Genomic DNA, 16,575 nt, shown 5'->3' with positions numbered 1-16,575 from the left:
GCACGAGAAAGCCCAGAGCGGGCCGACGTGACATCATCTGCTACGTGCCCCAAACTGCCGACGTCGGGGCTCCCGTGACGAAGCCGACGCGCTGGCTGTGGTTGGCGCGCGCTGCTCGGGCGTGTGTACACGTCATGGTTTTGGGACTGACGTCATGCTGCCCGGGCCTGTGGGGACGGCGAAAACCTCGGCCGGTCTGGGCGCGCGCGGGCGCTCGCTCGCGCGCGCTTCCAGAGAGGCAGCGATAAGGCAAGAATGGTGACGTCATGTTATACATGCTGTCATGGCGGCCACTCGGCGTTTTTCAGTCGAAACCGAAACTGGCACGAATAAACGACGCCGTAAATGAATGTTTACGCTGCGCTCGACCGTCTAATCTGTCATTCTATGATTAGTGGGCTCGTAGGCACGCATAGCAGCGAAAAAAACGTAACATAAAAATTTCGTGTCAGTACTCCTTTAAAGGTACATGACGTGGTCCAGTTATTCTCGAGGTCCAGTTATTTGGAGAGAAGAAAATGGCAGCGTAAATATTGTCTGCAAGAAACACGTCATGGATTTTCCGCCTGCGTTGTCACATCAAGATGTGGTCATCCTCCTCGCCGTATATTTCATTTAATCTCCTGAAACTTATGCGACTTTGGAGAGTTCTTGGGACTTTTGCAGAGAGTTCTTGGCCATTTAACAGTGGCCTGGTGTCATTTAAGTAGAAAGCTCTGTTGAAAGACTTGATGTGGTCACTCTACTTGGTGTTTTAAATTATTGTTAGACGTTGAAGCCTCTTCGGAAACATATGTCGTGGTTCAAATGATTGGTAGATGCAAGCGGCATGTCAATTGCAAAAGTGAAGTCGTGCTTTCCTTTGCAATTTTTCATTATTGACACAAAGCGCAGGCTGCCTTTTCAGCTACTCTGTTACTCTGTTAATATAGTTAATGGCACTGCACTGTAACGTTTTTATTTTTCAAATGCAGCTCGAAATTTTTTTCCATGGCCGTGCTGCTGTTGATGGATGCAAACGTGAGAGTAATTATTTACACAGACGGTTTGGGGCTTTATTAATCAATTTTTGTACTGTATCTTAGCTGACACCTAAGCCCTAGAAGAATGCGAAATATACATATTTGGCTTGAAAAAGGTGTTTACTTTGGACTAAGTTGCATTTCTTGCTTGTTAGAGGCAGTGCTTTGGTCACAAGCATACTGTTGTCATGATACTAGTAGGGTTTGTATAGCACGCAACAGTGAATTTTACCTCAGATAAATGTTCCGGCTGGAAATGGTCATTTTCTGCCCAAGTGGAAACAGATATGTCTCCGTATCTCAAATGTACGTAATCATACCGGCGAATAAAATTTGCTTAGTGTTTTGAAAAGCATTGTATCAGTGCTAATAGTTGGTTTGGTATGTATTTTAATGCGAGTCTTGTTTCTTTTACATGCAGCCAAAACCCAGAACAGGATGCGGCGGATGAAGCCAAAGTCTCTGTGTGCCGCTCCACGTATCTCAGACCAACTTTTATATAGAACTGTGCTCCGATAGGCAACTGTTGGGAACTGTCAGGGACCACACTGCTGCGGCGGTTTCTGTTTTCCAATTGTTGGTATCACTGTGGGCCATATGTCAAGGCTGCGTTAGAATGATGCTTGCGGTTTCCTTCTGATACCAATGCATCCGCCAGCCTGGCAAATGACCTCAATTTATACCAACAGGAAAGCAGGTATATTGGAAAAGTGGAGTCCCATAGACAGCTTCTCAACGCCTATCGGAACACCGTTTTATAGAAACAGCTGGTCTGAAGGTACCTAGAACGGCGCACCGGCGAAATCCATAATCATTTTACGTGGATCAGTGTTCCAGTAACTTACACTACCCGTTTATTTGGAACAGTGATCCGTATACTTTTATTTGGAACGCCGATCCAGATAATGTAGCTGCAAAAATATGTGGTGCTCTGTTCCACTTACATTTTCAGGGTATGTGGAACACGGTTCCAAATATATAAGTGGAACTTTTTTGCAAAAAAGTTCCAGTTACTAAGTGGATCTTATGTGGATCCAGATTAAGAGTGTAGAGTCGGATTTTGTTCATGATGTATGAAGGTTTTAGCACGCCAACAACGTTCCACCAAGTGAACATGCCATCTGCTTGAAAAGTACCCCTTCGACAAGAAAGGCGAACTAAGTTGGTTTAGGCTGTTCAACACAAACCCGCTTAAATTGAAGATTCATTTCCTGATTTAGATCTTCATTCTTCCGAATTTAAACGTTAGTACTGTAGGACGAAAGAATGAGAAAAAAAACAATATCTCACGATTACACCTGGTTCCTACGAGTCCCCGCTGACTAGAAAAAAAGAGCTGTGTAAATGTACCCACATTGCACAACCTGACGCAGACATTAAAAACGAAGGCTAAAGCAAAAAAATATATGAAGGTGGTTGTATTCCATCTATTTCTGGTCTTCTGAGAATGGGTACAAGTACTGTTGTTCTCCTGACAAATACGCGCACCGAAACAGAGCTATGTGTGTTCGTCGCATAGTAGGCTATGCTCGCCTATAAGTAAATGAACAAAAACAACAAACACAACACAAGTAACATCACCAGCAACAACAAAAACAACAGTAACGAAAACCCGACGAACTTAGCCGGACGCTTCCGAAATCGGCCTGATTTCGCCATAGGGCCCGTACAAAGCTGCCTTATATTAACTTTTAGGGGCATCGCCTGGTCTCATTTCCCGGCGAGCGTCCTGGTTTACGGCGTCAGTCCACGTCGTTCGCGTTCGTCGCAGAGGCCTAGTGCCCCTTCGTTTAGACGTCCACGGGAGGGCTCAAAGCCGCCTGTCGCACACTGAGTACGACGACAAAGCACCCCCCGTCCCCTTTTCCTTTTCTTGCACAACCACGTCACCAGAAGAAAGATCGAAACCTATAAATACATTGGGGGATAACAATGTGCTTCTGCCGGGCCGACAGTAAGCCGACACACGTTGGCTGACCAGAAAGCCGAAATGCATCGCCCTGAACTTTGAAGTGGAAAGAAACATTATTGAAAAAAAAAATCCTTTAGCAAACTTAGAGGGAAGTGACAACTAACAAATTTGAATCAAATATATAAATATACAAAAATAGCTTAAGGAGAAAATATGAGTCATGGTGTTATAACTCCAATACAAGATGGCCGCTTATCTGCTTACTTCACTTCAAATGTCGTCGAATGACGATAGATTTTGCCGCGCCTGCCACGTAAGTACAATTTTTTGTTCCCCTTTTACCCGTGTCTCTGCCACCATACGATGGGTTGGCTTATTTTAAACAACTTCATCGCGTTGGCACTGCTCACGTGCCTTGTGCTGTGGCCTTTCGGTTTTATTGTGTTTCGAGCAGTACGAGCGGACATCTTTTGTTTTAGTCTTTGTTTTTATTTCCCATTTCTTTAAAACCAGCTTTAACTTGACCTGGGATGTTTACACGAAGCGGAGATGCATCACTTGGTGAACAACGCGAGAAAATGTTTTAATCGGAGTTTTTACGGGCCTTTTTTTTTACTAACTAGCCAAGCCAAAAAATAATAAGGCTTACATGCTTGGCTTCATGTTTACTTGAGTACGCGTGACAAGATTGTTTAAAGTTTACCGCACTTCAGAAAAAAAAAATAACGCAGCAAATAGTTCTATGTTCCACCCGGCAACACAAAGGAAATAAGCCAAAGTCATTGACTTCATTTTGTCTTGAGTACACACATGCGCAATAGAATTACGGCACTCAGAAAAAGAAGGCAGCTATTGTTTTAAAATTCTAAACTTCTCACCCAAAATAAAATCTTTATGTAGTGATTTAAACTTCTTTTTTACCTAGCACACACAAAGGTAAACCATCATGCCCGTTTGTCTTGCAGTCTGTTACAACTACGCAAACTGTTTGTGTCTCAGCGGTAACATTAAAGGGGCCCTGAAAGGCGTTTTGAGAACACTAAATGAACTAGCGCAATCGTTAGATTGTGTCGTCAACGTCATCTGTGCCAATATTACTCTTTTACGCGCAGCGGAAGGCTCACACTTTTGTTGCAAAGTTTGTCGCTTTTTTCTCACCCTTCCCTTCGTGTGTTTGGACGCCGCCATCTTCACATGTCTACGTCATCGATTCCCAGATGTTCGTCATGAGCTAGACATCCTGCTAATGGGTGACTTTTTCCCGCACTTCCGGCAAAAAAAATGGGTCGTCTGCTCAGCTTCGGCTCGCCGGCTGATCTGCCAGCGTAGTGCCGGAGTGCTTGGACATTTTACGTCAAACGAAACAAGTGTAAACAAACACTTCACCGTTTCTATTGAATGACGGCCATAACACGACATCGACATTATCTTACGTGAGTACGTACCATAAAGAAAGCGTCGAAGCCCCATGGCACTTATTTCGTGCAATCGCAGAGGACGCCCTGAGCCGAATGCCCGGGTTTGACGCATACATTTTACTAAACTTCAAAACAATCCAGAGATGCGTTTCGAACGAATACAACGTCACAACATGCGTTGCAAGTCTGAACCGCGATTGACAGACGATCGGTTGCTTCCTCCTGCCCTTCGTAAATTCGGCACTCACCTCGCGCGCGGTTTGCGGGGACGAACAGCAAGTCACTCAACTCTGCCGCACAAGCCGAGATGGCTTTTAGTCACGCACACTGCACATACCCCATGCGAGGTTGAGTCGTACGTCGCTCGAGAAAGATAATCCAGACCATGGGAAGCACTATCCACCCGCAGAAGCACAACGTCGCATTTCATCGCGAAACAAAGGCGTCCACAACACACTCACCATCGCCTCCTGTAATGCCAAACGCATCTTGAACTTCCCAATGTGAGTGAGTGGTACGCCTGCAGTGCCCAGCTGTTGCGAGATGGGGACCCGAGCTGAACCGGGATCACGGAACCGTAACGGACTTCTAGAGTGGTTTGTGCCTTGTTGCCAAGGCAACCGATGTTTGAGATTGTCAAAGAAATGGCGCTCGCTCCAGCGCTAGAAAGCTCAGGGCCGTGGCGAAGCATGTTTTGCCAACGTTGCCGCTCTCCACCACGCGGCGCCCCAAGCTGAACTGGTCCCATGATTGAAGCGTTTTGTGCACGGGTTCTGTATCGGTTTAAAATGTCTTTTTTCACATGCTTCCGGCAGGAATTACCACCGCCGCAAAATAAGACCCGGCACCAGGGGGGCCACATCTGATACGGCGCTTTTGGGATAAACAGTGCGCGGTGCATCAAAGAGAACGAGCGCACGATCCTCCCCGTGCGGCTGCGAGTTCGTCGCCGATAAAAAGTCACGTGCCGGTGATAGCAACTGCAGCAACGTACACCGCGAAAGGGCAAGGCCAGGCCGCCGCACTTATGCGGCCAGATTTTTCGGTCACTTTTCCAGCCTTGAGCGGAGTGCGCGATTCATGGTGTCAACAAAGCTTGCCCGTAGCAGACGGCAGTGTGAGCAGCGCAATAGCGGAAGTACGTCACCGCTGAGGAGCGCAGCATCCTGGGAGGGAAGGCTTGCACTCCGTCAACAGCGGAGAGTAAGTTGAAAGGAGGAGGAAACGCGGCGCGACGATAATGCGCGGTTTTTGATTTACGATTTCTCAGCTAATACGCATCGCTTTAACAAAATTCTTGGGGGAGGAGATTGCTAATACATTGCTTTATTTGGTTACATGTACATCCATGCATCGGCGGAAGGTATTTCAGGACCACTTTAAGTAAAAGTATAAAGAAGGGCCACATAGTAAACATAGGAGAAACACAAAGTCAACACAAAGGAAAAAATATTTTTGTGTGGGGCGCTACATCTGTGACATGACGCATGCAGGGCGTAGGGCTGCAGAGCAATTTAAATACTTTCTGCTTTTGTGTACCACAGAGTACGCCCATAACGTACTGAACCTAATGAGAGAGATTACTCCGAGATAATAGTAGCAGTATGCATGGCGTGATGGGGCGCTGGCACGGGACGCGAGTTGTCTGAAATGCTTAAAGGGACCCTGCCACCAATTTTTCACCTTTTCTTCGAAATCTTAAATTCTTGCGGAAAGTTGTCAACCGACAAATCCAGTACTTAATTCAGGAGGTCGACAAGTATATCAGCCAAGAAATATGACTCTATGCCTGTCAGATAACTTAAAAACAATCTCCGAACGTTTTTCTCTCTTTCCCTAGTCTTGGCGTTCTTAGACCACCGGAATCACCTCATTAATCTCCGAACGTTTTTCTCTCTTTCCCTAGTCTTGGCGTTCTTAGACCACCGGAATCACCTCATTAGAGCGGTGTAATGGCTATTGGCCGGCTTTCCTTCAGTTGCAGCAGTAAACGCATTCGATAGCCACTTTAAAAAGAAAGCCACAGAAGCAAAACCGAAACTAAAGGTGCATCTGCTGCGACGAGCAAACCACGCAGTGGCACTCCGTGCTGGCGATAACTATACAGTGAAATCTCGATATAACGAACTTCAGGGGACCGTGGAAAATCGCTCGGTATCCTGAAAGGTCGTTATAGTGAAATCGCAAAATTTAAGAAACCAAATAGTATTTAAATGCCTAAAACGACCTACGTGTACAGCAGTGCATCCTTGGAGTCATTTTTCACAAAAAAATGCACTAGTGATTATGAAACAATGCACGTTTATTTAAAGTGGTTGGCGATTTTCATCTAGCGCGAGTAGCACAAGCTTCCTAGCACAAAGGACTCAAACTCTTACACATTCCTGGGGAGTGAATCAGTGGCCGTGCGGTTTTTCCCCGGACATGTGCGGAGTTTTTGTATACTGTCCACCACATCCGCAGTCGTCGCGTGCTCGTCGTAGTCTTCGAGTGCTGCTGCGGCACCCTCAGAGGCATCGTTGTTCATGCCATCCTCGCTGCCATCTTCTCTTCTTCATCCTGAACGCTCACGGTCTGGGCAATGTCCTCTGTTGTCAGCTCCGCTGATGTCCGTGAAGATCCAGCAAGCCACGTGAGCAGCGGCGGAACGTAGAAAAAGTTGGGGTGAGCGCGAATATCGCGGCCGCGGCTTTCGGGGCGGAGAAGGCTACCCATGCTTCATTTTTTCTCTTCCCCTCACCTTTTTTTCTCCCTCTTGCATCGGCTCCCGCATTCCGCGGAGCAAGTTGCAAGATGTCCTCTTCTGCGCTGCGCTTTGTCGTGTCGTCTACTAGCACACTGCCCCGGTTGCCGCGATTGTTTAGCGGACATCTAAGAATATCCGGCCTCAAAAATATGAGTTCGTAGTACTGAGGTGTTGTTAACATGGCACGGAACTAAATAAAACGATCGTTATTTTGAAAAGTTTGCTATTCTGAAGTACGTTGTAGTGAAATAATTTTACATTAAAACTATAAGGAGTCGGCGTGGGATTTCTTAAATGCTCGTTAATCTGAAAAGTTCGTTAATGTGGTGTTCGTTGTACCGAGATTTGACTGTATGTATAGCTTTCGCAGTGTTTGCAGACGCGATGGTAAGACTGAAAGCGTTTATCGGGGGTGTTGAAGACTCCCTTTAAAACTTACATGTGTTCGGTTAGAGGTAACCCATGACTTCTTATTATAGTAATACTGGTTAAAAGGATAACTACATTGGCGGCGCCGATTTTTAGTAGCTGAGATGTGAAGGATTTATATTCATGTGGGCCAAACGTTTATATATACATAAAAATAGCCTAGCGCTAGATTTAAGTCCCGCAAATTAGACTTTATCCGCCGTTCGTAAGAGGAGTTGAAAATGCTAATTGTGAAGCCTACTTGCCCCACTATTTGTGGAAAGTATACGGCGACCTCGCCAAGTAGGTGGGGCAATCGTGAACATTTCATAGCTCATACAACACGTGCACAGGGAACAGGGTACACCACACAGCGCTTTGTGGCATCCTTGCACACGTCTGTCAGTGTCTGTGTTTGTAGCCGCTATGAATTTCTCGTAATTTGCAGACAGTTCAGCACAAAACATCCAACAGGTAGGACTGAAACATTTGCTGGCGAAATGGCCGAGGCTGATTGACATACGAAATATCTAAGTTTTCAAATATTGTGATCTGCTCCAGAGTGGCTTTCAAGCCCTCTACCTTTTTTAGAGTTTTTAAAATGAACAAAATACGACTAGCCTGTTTACGATAAGAGTTTTCAGTAAAGAAAATACTCTGCACACGGTTATCAAAATACTTAATACTGTAAAGAAAGCCAATTACCCCTCTAGATACGGAAATGATCGTATTGAAAAAAGCACGTATATATGTTTTTCTTCGGTCAACTATCAACACCCGTCGCATGTAGGTTTCGTGGTTCCAAAGGCGGTGACAAAATCTACCGTTATATCTCTGCTTGTTGATTGATTGATTGATTGATTGATTGATTGATTGATTGATTGATTGATTGATTGATTGATTGATTGATTGATTGATTGATTGATTGATTGATTGATTTTAAACTGCCCCAAACTTGCTGCCATACATACCGTTCATGCCCTACACAGTTCGCCTACGAAACCTTCCCAAGTCAAAATAAAAACGAAAATCTTATTATTGGGCTCATTCGAACTCGACTACTTTATTCCTGCTTGCGCAATTCATACGATACACATATTCGCGCTCGTTCCTCATAAATTCTTATTTGCTTTTCGTTTATTCTTTCGTTTTTGCCTAATTACTGTGTCCTTCTTTTGAACATTGTGCTGTGAGTAAGCCACCTGATTTCTTCTTTGCAAAATATATCTGCGCATTTATTTGCAAGAAAACCCCAAAACAACCAAGAAAGCATTCTGACAAGAGACTCGTTGAGCACGAACTCAAAACAAAGGCGCTATCTTGTTGTTCTCTTGTTTCACTGCCGTCGTCCACAGTTCGGCAGTCTGCGCAGAGGGGTTCATTTGCAAGACATTTCTATCACTCCCGTGAGCCATTGTTGACTTCCTTCCAGAGCCTGACAACGAGCCTTTTCTATAGATCTCGCTCTGACCAGAAAACCCATCCGGTGATGAGATGTCGCCTCGCTTTTCGTTGCTACAGGTATAGACTTGGTCCATGTCGGACGAAAATACTAATACGCTTCCAGTTTCATGGATTCGGTTAGCTTAACTCAATTTATTCATTTCCTTGATGACCGTGTTAGTGTCTTGTAAGTATAATCTGCGAAGACTTTTATTAGGTTTTTTAGTATACGAGGATTGAGAATGTTTTTTTCGCGCTTCCTTGTGCAAATTGTGACGGTCCAGCGTAGCCTCTTGAGGGCTATTTTACAGATGAGCACAGAGTACTCGTAGACCACTTCGCCTTCTATGCCGCAAATTACATTTCAGCCATTGGCAAGGAAGGCTAAAGCCATATGCGCTCGCGCCCTTATCCCTATGTTTGTTTCTGTCTACCAGCAGGGTTAACTCTCGGGGTAATAGATTAGGATGTTTCAATGCAATTTGCGCCACTGAAGTGCTGATGAACTTTTCTGGCGTAAAAAGGTTCGTTTTGTTCAATAAAATTCAGTTATATTCAGCAGTAGCCCAATTTGTTTCCACCTTCCTGTATATTTATTAAAAGGTGCACTGCTTTGCCACTTTTACTGAAGCAGTGTCAGATTTATCGAGTAACGTTCGAGCACGCTGCTCTTCTCTACAATTCAGGCGTATCGGAAAAACCATAAATCCCCCCCCCCCCCCCCGATAACAGGAATGGCTCGGCAGAAACTTCTCCAGGCCTAACCTAATGTAAGGGCAGCCATAAAAGCGGGCTCTAATTGCCCACCCCCTATAGCTGAAAGCGTGTGCCGCTCGTATTGCCCTGCGTAGGCTTAGTGACCCAGAACAGCTCCAACACAGCTCTATCCTTGAATCTTCCAGTAGTTTTTGGATGTACCAATATTTATCTTAAACACCCGTTGAGTCCCGACTGCAGTAAAAAAAGGCGCTTCACAGAACTGGAGAGGAAGGATTTCTGCATTCGGCATCGAAATACCTAGCGCGATGAAAAAAAAAAAGGAACGATGCGCTTCATCTGCGGCTTTTATAAAAGGATGACGAATGATCGCGGCGGAATAAGGTAAAACAAAAATGAAGCAAACCAAAATTCGATTACCTGCTCTATCTACTAAGCGGCAAACTGAAAATAAGGGTTTTCTCCGCCCTTTCAACTCCCAGAAGGGCAACCACTCTTATTCTTATTCAGTACCTTCAAAATTCAATGAAGGCGGGCAGAATAAATTGGTACTTTTCGGCCTAAATTAAATATCCCGTGCAGGGGTCAGCCTAATCTAATATTTTCCTCTTACTCCGCCTACTCAGATGGGCTGGGTTGTATAGAAGCAGGACCGCATTTATTAAAGAGATTGCAAGTTCTACAAAACAAAAAAAGCATTCGCTTCAGAGATATGGACACCTTCACGCGCATAGGGTAACCTCAACGCAAAGACAAAAATGCACGAACCAGTAACGCGCTGATACGCTACGAAACCTGTCAAGGGTTTTGTGAGCGTGGAGCGTTGTACTCAACTGCATACGGCGAAAGTTCATCGCTGCAATTTTCGCAACGAAACTTGAAAAGTGCACTATTCCATCCACTCTCATGCTTTCTTATAGGAGCGGGAATACAAAGAGCGTTGAAAATATATTGCTGGTCATATTAACGGGCGCACGCGGAATAAATCTGCCGTACTTTTCGACATAAGCTCCCCAATTCTCTTTGCACTCTGGCAATGCTTGAAAAATGCTTGACCTGCGGAAATAATTCGTGTAGTATAATGTACGTTACCGGTTAGAAATGGCACACAAAAAAGAGGAGGGGGGGAGGGGGGGAAGGCGTAAAAAAAAATACAGAGCTTGAAAGGGGGCAAAAGTAAAGGACCACAAGAAGAAAACAAAAAAAAAAATAAAGCAGAAGCCGTATTCAAATCGAAGGTGAGAAAAACTTCACGATGATTCCGTCCTCTATGTATACGCAACTCGGAGATTGTTTTGCTCATGTACTGCAAGTGAACTAAAAAATTTCCGACAGTCGTATGAGCATACAAGGTTGTTGTGTAGCTTACGACACGAAAATAATTAACATTATCTGTTGATACGCATTGTCAGTTTGAACTCTGCGTTCTCTCTGTAAGGCGAATGTAATGTTTTCTAAATACGTTGTTAGAGCAGATGTATACGTGTGCAAAATAGAGCTGGTTAACATGTAGAGACGCCAACAACCCCAGCCCCTAAGGGGTGTCACCCCTAATAAAAGAATTCACTCTGTTGCAATTGATGTAACCGAGAGTTAGAACCGCATGGAATCTTCTGTAAACCATAAACGAAAGGTGACCTCATTCAGGGGAAAAATCAGGGACGCTTACACTCACGCGCAAAACCTGAATGGCGATGCCGTTATAGGTGAGCATTGCCGCATACATTGTTAAGTTTCAGAATCATTGTTTATTTGCATAGTTGTGGTGTTAGTTGTGATGATGGTGATGATGATGCCCTCAAAACTTTTAACCCTACCTACAAGGGCGGATTAGCCAGGGCTAAATGACTTACTGAAATTCATTAGGACTTCAAAATATTAATTCATTTCGAGAACGAAAGAGGTCGTAAAATTAAGGTTTGCCATGATTAAAACCCCAATTACCCATTAATTAGTAATCTTAGCAATTCAAGCGATCAGAAGCAGAAGGGTAGGCTTGAATACAATCATATATCTACCTTTCTGCATACCCCAAATTTGTTGCGGTGCTAGTAATAGAAGTTATATACATCGAACACGTCGTCATCTACTTCGCGGAGGGTGGTGAATGCAAAGCTATCATCAGCAGTGTACGCTTCCCCCAGATCAACTGGCCAAGCTTGCACAAAGTCGTGTGAATCTTGAACCATAGCGAAGCTGCATGATTTCTTTATACGTGAGCACTGAAGAACACATCACCACCCATTTGTACAAGTTTTAAATTGTCTATTTACCTGTTCCGTCGTTGCGTAGCACTCTGATAGCAGTTGTCATCGTCATATGCATCAATTTCGTCGTGTTCCTTATGCCAAGCATTACATGCGAGGTAGCACTTGCAATTTTTTTCGCTAAAGCCACTACGCGAGCCGGGGACTCGGCAGTCCCCGAGGGGAACGCGCTCACGAACGCTCGGCTTTTTCTCGCTTCTCGTGGTTTTTGCCAGTTTTTTTCTTTTTTTTCCTTTTGCTAAGGCCACTGCACGTGCACTGAAGGCTCGGCGGAAGGTGCGAGGTTCGCCCTCGCGAGCGCTTCTCATTTTCTTGGTATTGTTTCCTGCAACACCGAACTTGCGGTTTGTACAACAGCTCCGCCGTTAAAAATGAATAAAGGGGAGATCAGTCTTGTAGGACATTCTGGGCGACAAGAGAACTTTGAAGATACTTTAAGCCACTGCTTCTGGCAACGCCTACACAGGTAAAAAAAAAGAACTACAGGTACTTTTTCCAGATTGGGGCCATTAAGGAGAAAGGTGGAAAAGGTGGTGAGAAACTCTCCTATGCAAAAACAGAAATCAGATAACGGAATCGCATCGTGACCTGAAAAGGCCGTAAGGAGAGCATTTCGTTTTGTGTGGGATATAGCAAAAATAGTTAGACAAAAATCTCGTCTCCAACGTGCAAATGAAGCCTTTTTAATATTCCTGCCCTTCTTTACTCCGGCACTTCTGCTTTCTTTTGCTAACTTTAAATCGGAGCCACACCCTTCACGACCTTTCCTCTTTTCTTGTGCTCTTCGTTTGAAATCCTGGCACCCGGTAATTACCCTTCGTTAAAAGCGATGGCTATAATTGGGTCACCTTTGAGTAACCGTATCTTACGTAGTCCTAACTCATCATGGAACCGAGAGGAAGAACAAAAGCAACGATACAATTTCGGTTTGACAGAAACAATTAATAAACTAGACCTCTTAAGGTGCTTAAAAATCATAAAGTTGATGAGAGTAAAATAATCTTTTCTCACTACACACACGCTATTTTTTAAATAATAAACAAAGGCGTTCCTGAGCTCAACATTTCAAGCTTCACCGCGTATATGAAAATTATGATGCGCTCATCGTGATAATGTGAGGGGTAAAAAAATGCAGCATATGTTCGCTACAATTTGCGTGCTACTTTAGTTTTTATAGGTAATAACGGACACAATGAAATGCTGGAAGCCATGTTGCTACCCGTTTAACGATGTGGTCTGCTTTCACCGTAAGTGGTGAGCGTAGTAGTAACGGCTACAATTTATAGGGGAAATGAATAGCCAATGACGCTTGAAAGCCTCCATCCATAATGCATGCGAACTCGACGTCAACGCTGCGCCGGCGTCCTTGACTAACTACTCAAAAATTCCAGCCTATATTATTTTCACTTTTAGGTCGAAAAAACGACTAGCATCGCTTTTTTTTTTGTCCGCGACACTCGCCGAGGTTACAGAGATGCCCGTACCACCAAAAAGACATGTGCGCAAAAAATGCTCACATCACGCGGCAGTGTTAAACGTCTCCTGTTTTACGGCCGTTTTCAGGAACGGAAGGATAAAGAAATATGTGAAAGTCAGCCTTAAAGGGAGATTTGAATAAAAAGTACATCTTTGGCTCAATAAAAAAACAGATTTCTCCAGATAACAATGATGGAAATTTTTATTGATGGCGTATGATGTTTAACTCGCCGACGCTACACAGGCGGTGAGGCGCGCCGTAGTAGAGGGTTCCAGATTAATTTTCCCCAGCTGCGGGTCTTTAACGTGTTCCGAAATCTCGAACACATGGGAGTTTTAGGTAGAGAACACTTAAGGGTCCTGCCTTGTCGTCGTGGCTCGTTCGCTGTCACGATGTCTATCCACCGCCGCAATCGGGCGAAGTAGCGACATAACGCACCCAGACAGAGCCCCACAAACTTCGAAAAACAAGCGGTTTGAATAGTCATAAACGTTCGAAACTCCTGAACCGCTGGCCCTTGTCATACATCTCCCCCATTATTTAGCGCAAAGAAAACTGCATGTACATTTGAAGCAAAAACTTGTGTAATTAACCAGCAGCCCCACGTCCATTTAGTTAATAAAGTTCGTTCGGTTCGTTTTTACGATAGTAAGCGAAAACAGTAGCTGCGGAAACACGCGTTGAAAACTCCGTAGCAAGGCTCCGGCACGCGTGATATGGCACTCTCATCCGCAGAGCCACTGGTGTCAATCAAGTAGCGAGAAATGTCACCGATAATCTTTTTTTTTTACAAATTTGTGGCTCAGATAACACGGATAGAAATGTAATGTTCTGTATTAGAACGTCAACAGTTCTTAACGTTCGTCTCTTGCAATTGAAACATCGCCGATTCCCATTTGTTTACCTTCATTAGCCTCATAAAAAAAACACGGTCCTTTAAGGCGAAGCCTTCGATGTCTCACTGATGGCAATAATTACGTCAAAATGGTACTTCAGGAAAGCCACCTTTATAAAAAGGGCTTCCACAAAGGCAACCCGCCGCGGTGACTCAGTGGCTAAGGCGTTGCGCTGATCATCACGAGGTCTCGGGTTCGATTCCCGGCCGCGGCGGCCGCTTTTAAGATGGAGGCGAAAAGCTAGAACGCCCGTGTGTACCAGATTTCGGCGCACGTTAAAGATCCCCAGGTGTTCAAAATTATTCCGGAGCCCTCCACTACGGTGCGCCTCATCGCCTGCGTTGCGTCGGCGCGTTAAATCCTACAATCAACAATCATCATCATTCCACAAAAGCACATCAAAGTTGCGATGGGGTTCCAAAAATAAGAGTGGTTTCTTGGGCGAGTTGCTCATTCATCGTGTAAGTAAGCGCGAAATGAACAAGGACGAACGAAGTGAACGGGACACGGCGCTAAGGAAAGCCACCTTCCTCAAAGGCAACCCGCCGCGGTGAAGTAGCTAAGGTGTTGTCCTGTTTACTTCATTCGTCCTTGTTCATTTCGCGCTTACTTACACGATTCAAAAAATAAACCAAGCGCCACCCCCCTCTCCCTCCTCCCCCAAAAAAGAAAAAAGAACTCGCCCTGTGGTCTTGATTGAACTTGCGTTCCTAGAGTCATGAAGCCGATGTCAATCTGATTGCGACATTCGGATAGATACTTTAGAAGCGCGCATTTTGGACTTTGACTTAGACTCAGTTTCTATAGGGAAAGCCTCGCATTTTAAGCACCTTTCTTTTAAGAATGGGGATTAGATTTTTTATATCTTCACGTAGGGAGCATTTGTTTCTGGAAAAACCAGCGATAACGGCACATCATCTAGAAGCCCGCGAAGAAATTACACCATCTTCCCGCGGGGAACCATGAGAAGGAAGCGGAGCATCATAGGGGTTCCGTGCAGGTTCCATTGTGTTGCCGTTATGTTGTTTCATTTATCGGAGCACGAATGGGAACGTAGTGTGAACCCTCATGTAGAGACAGAGAAATGTAGAGAAATGTAGAGACAGCGAAGAGACCGACACCGGCGTTACCTGATCGAACACCTCCTGGTTCTCGTCTTTCTTTATTGCGTGCTCACGCTCCTACCCCGCTGCCCGCCGTCTTCGTCCTCTTCTCTGGTTGAGCTGCAAGGCGCGTGGCGCTTCCCGCCACAGCTTTCCCGCGGGAAATTCAACATCCTCCTCTAAAGTTTTCAAGTTCGTCGTTTCCGTTGACGTTCAGCTTCGCGTGCCTTGATTGTATAAGTAGCTTCTTAACGTAGTTTGAATTAGTCAAGGACATAAGGCGCGTTCGTATCACTTGCTCTTGTAGCGGTTTTGTAGCGCAGTGGGAAGAGCGCCACGTACTTCCCGTTGCGGCCAGAGAGTCAGGGGATCGAAACCAAGAGCCGCTAACTATTTCTTTTTTTATATAGTGTAGGGGGAGAGGTGCGGATGGACGGTCGACGAACTACGGAGCCGAGAGCAAGAGATGCTTCGCATCTGAAATACATTCTGAGAAAAAAAGGGTACCAAATTTGAAGGGCTTATTTATGCGAGGCCTGCATCGCTACTCTTGCAGCTTGCGTTGCGTACGTAGACCAAAAAGCTTTACCGTGGCCAGATGGATTACAGCCCTAAGTTGTAGCTTTCCCTCACTGCGGTAGCCCTAACAATGAGGCAATAAAGGGAATAATTCTGTTAAAGCAAAGTACAAAAAAGAAGCCTCAAATAGTGCCTAAAACAACTCCATTGGCTGTGCGAGCCACTAGATGGCCCGCCAGTGCGTCGACTTGCTGATTGGCCTCACTCCTCCATCGATCTCCGGCCCATCAGGGAGGACCTTGGGAAGCGTCAAACTCGCTTTTTATTTTGTCTTTGGCCGCACAGAAACGAGGCGCAGGTGTTTGCATTGCCATCAAGAAAAGGAAGGGAGGGAGGCAGTTCCTCTTGTACTCGCGTTCAGTCATTCTTTCTGTGTGCATAGCTCGCGGGCGCCCGCTCTCGGGGGGATGCAAATATTCGTCACACCGGCATTTTTTCTTCCACGGCCTCCTAAGCCCTACTTGAACACTCATGCTCTATCCGACAAGCGCACGCAGGGAGACACGGTCCCAGCATTTATCGTCAGGAGACTCGCAGGAGAACGCGTATGGTGTTTGCGTAGAATGAAATGTACGTCTGGCTGCGAA

The 16,575-nt window shown here is 45.2% G+C and overlaps 1 protein-coding gene across 1 annotated transcript in view; it reads right to left on the bottom strand.

Annotated features, from left to right (window-relative positions):
- Positions 1–16,575, bottom strand: part of LOC144139290 (GTP-binding protein Di-Ras2) — a 120,051-nt gene that overhangs the window by 20,788 nt on the left and 82,688 nt on the right. The window lies entirely within an intron of this gene.

The sequence above is a fragment of the Haemaphysalis longicornis genome, unplaced genomic scaffold (genome assembly GCF_048455015.1).
Source record: "Haemaphysalis longicornis isolate Haplotype H1 unplaced genomic scaffold, Haemaphysalis longicornis Haplotype H1 scaffold_5, whole genome shotgun sequence".
Classification (NCBI taxonomy): domain Eukaryota; kingdom Metazoa; phylum Arthropoda; class Arachnida; order Ixodida; family Ixodidae; genus Haemaphysalis; species Haemaphysalis longicornis.
Note: the sequence above shows the minus strand (reverse complement) of the source record. Positions and strands in the feature narration are given on the sequence as shown.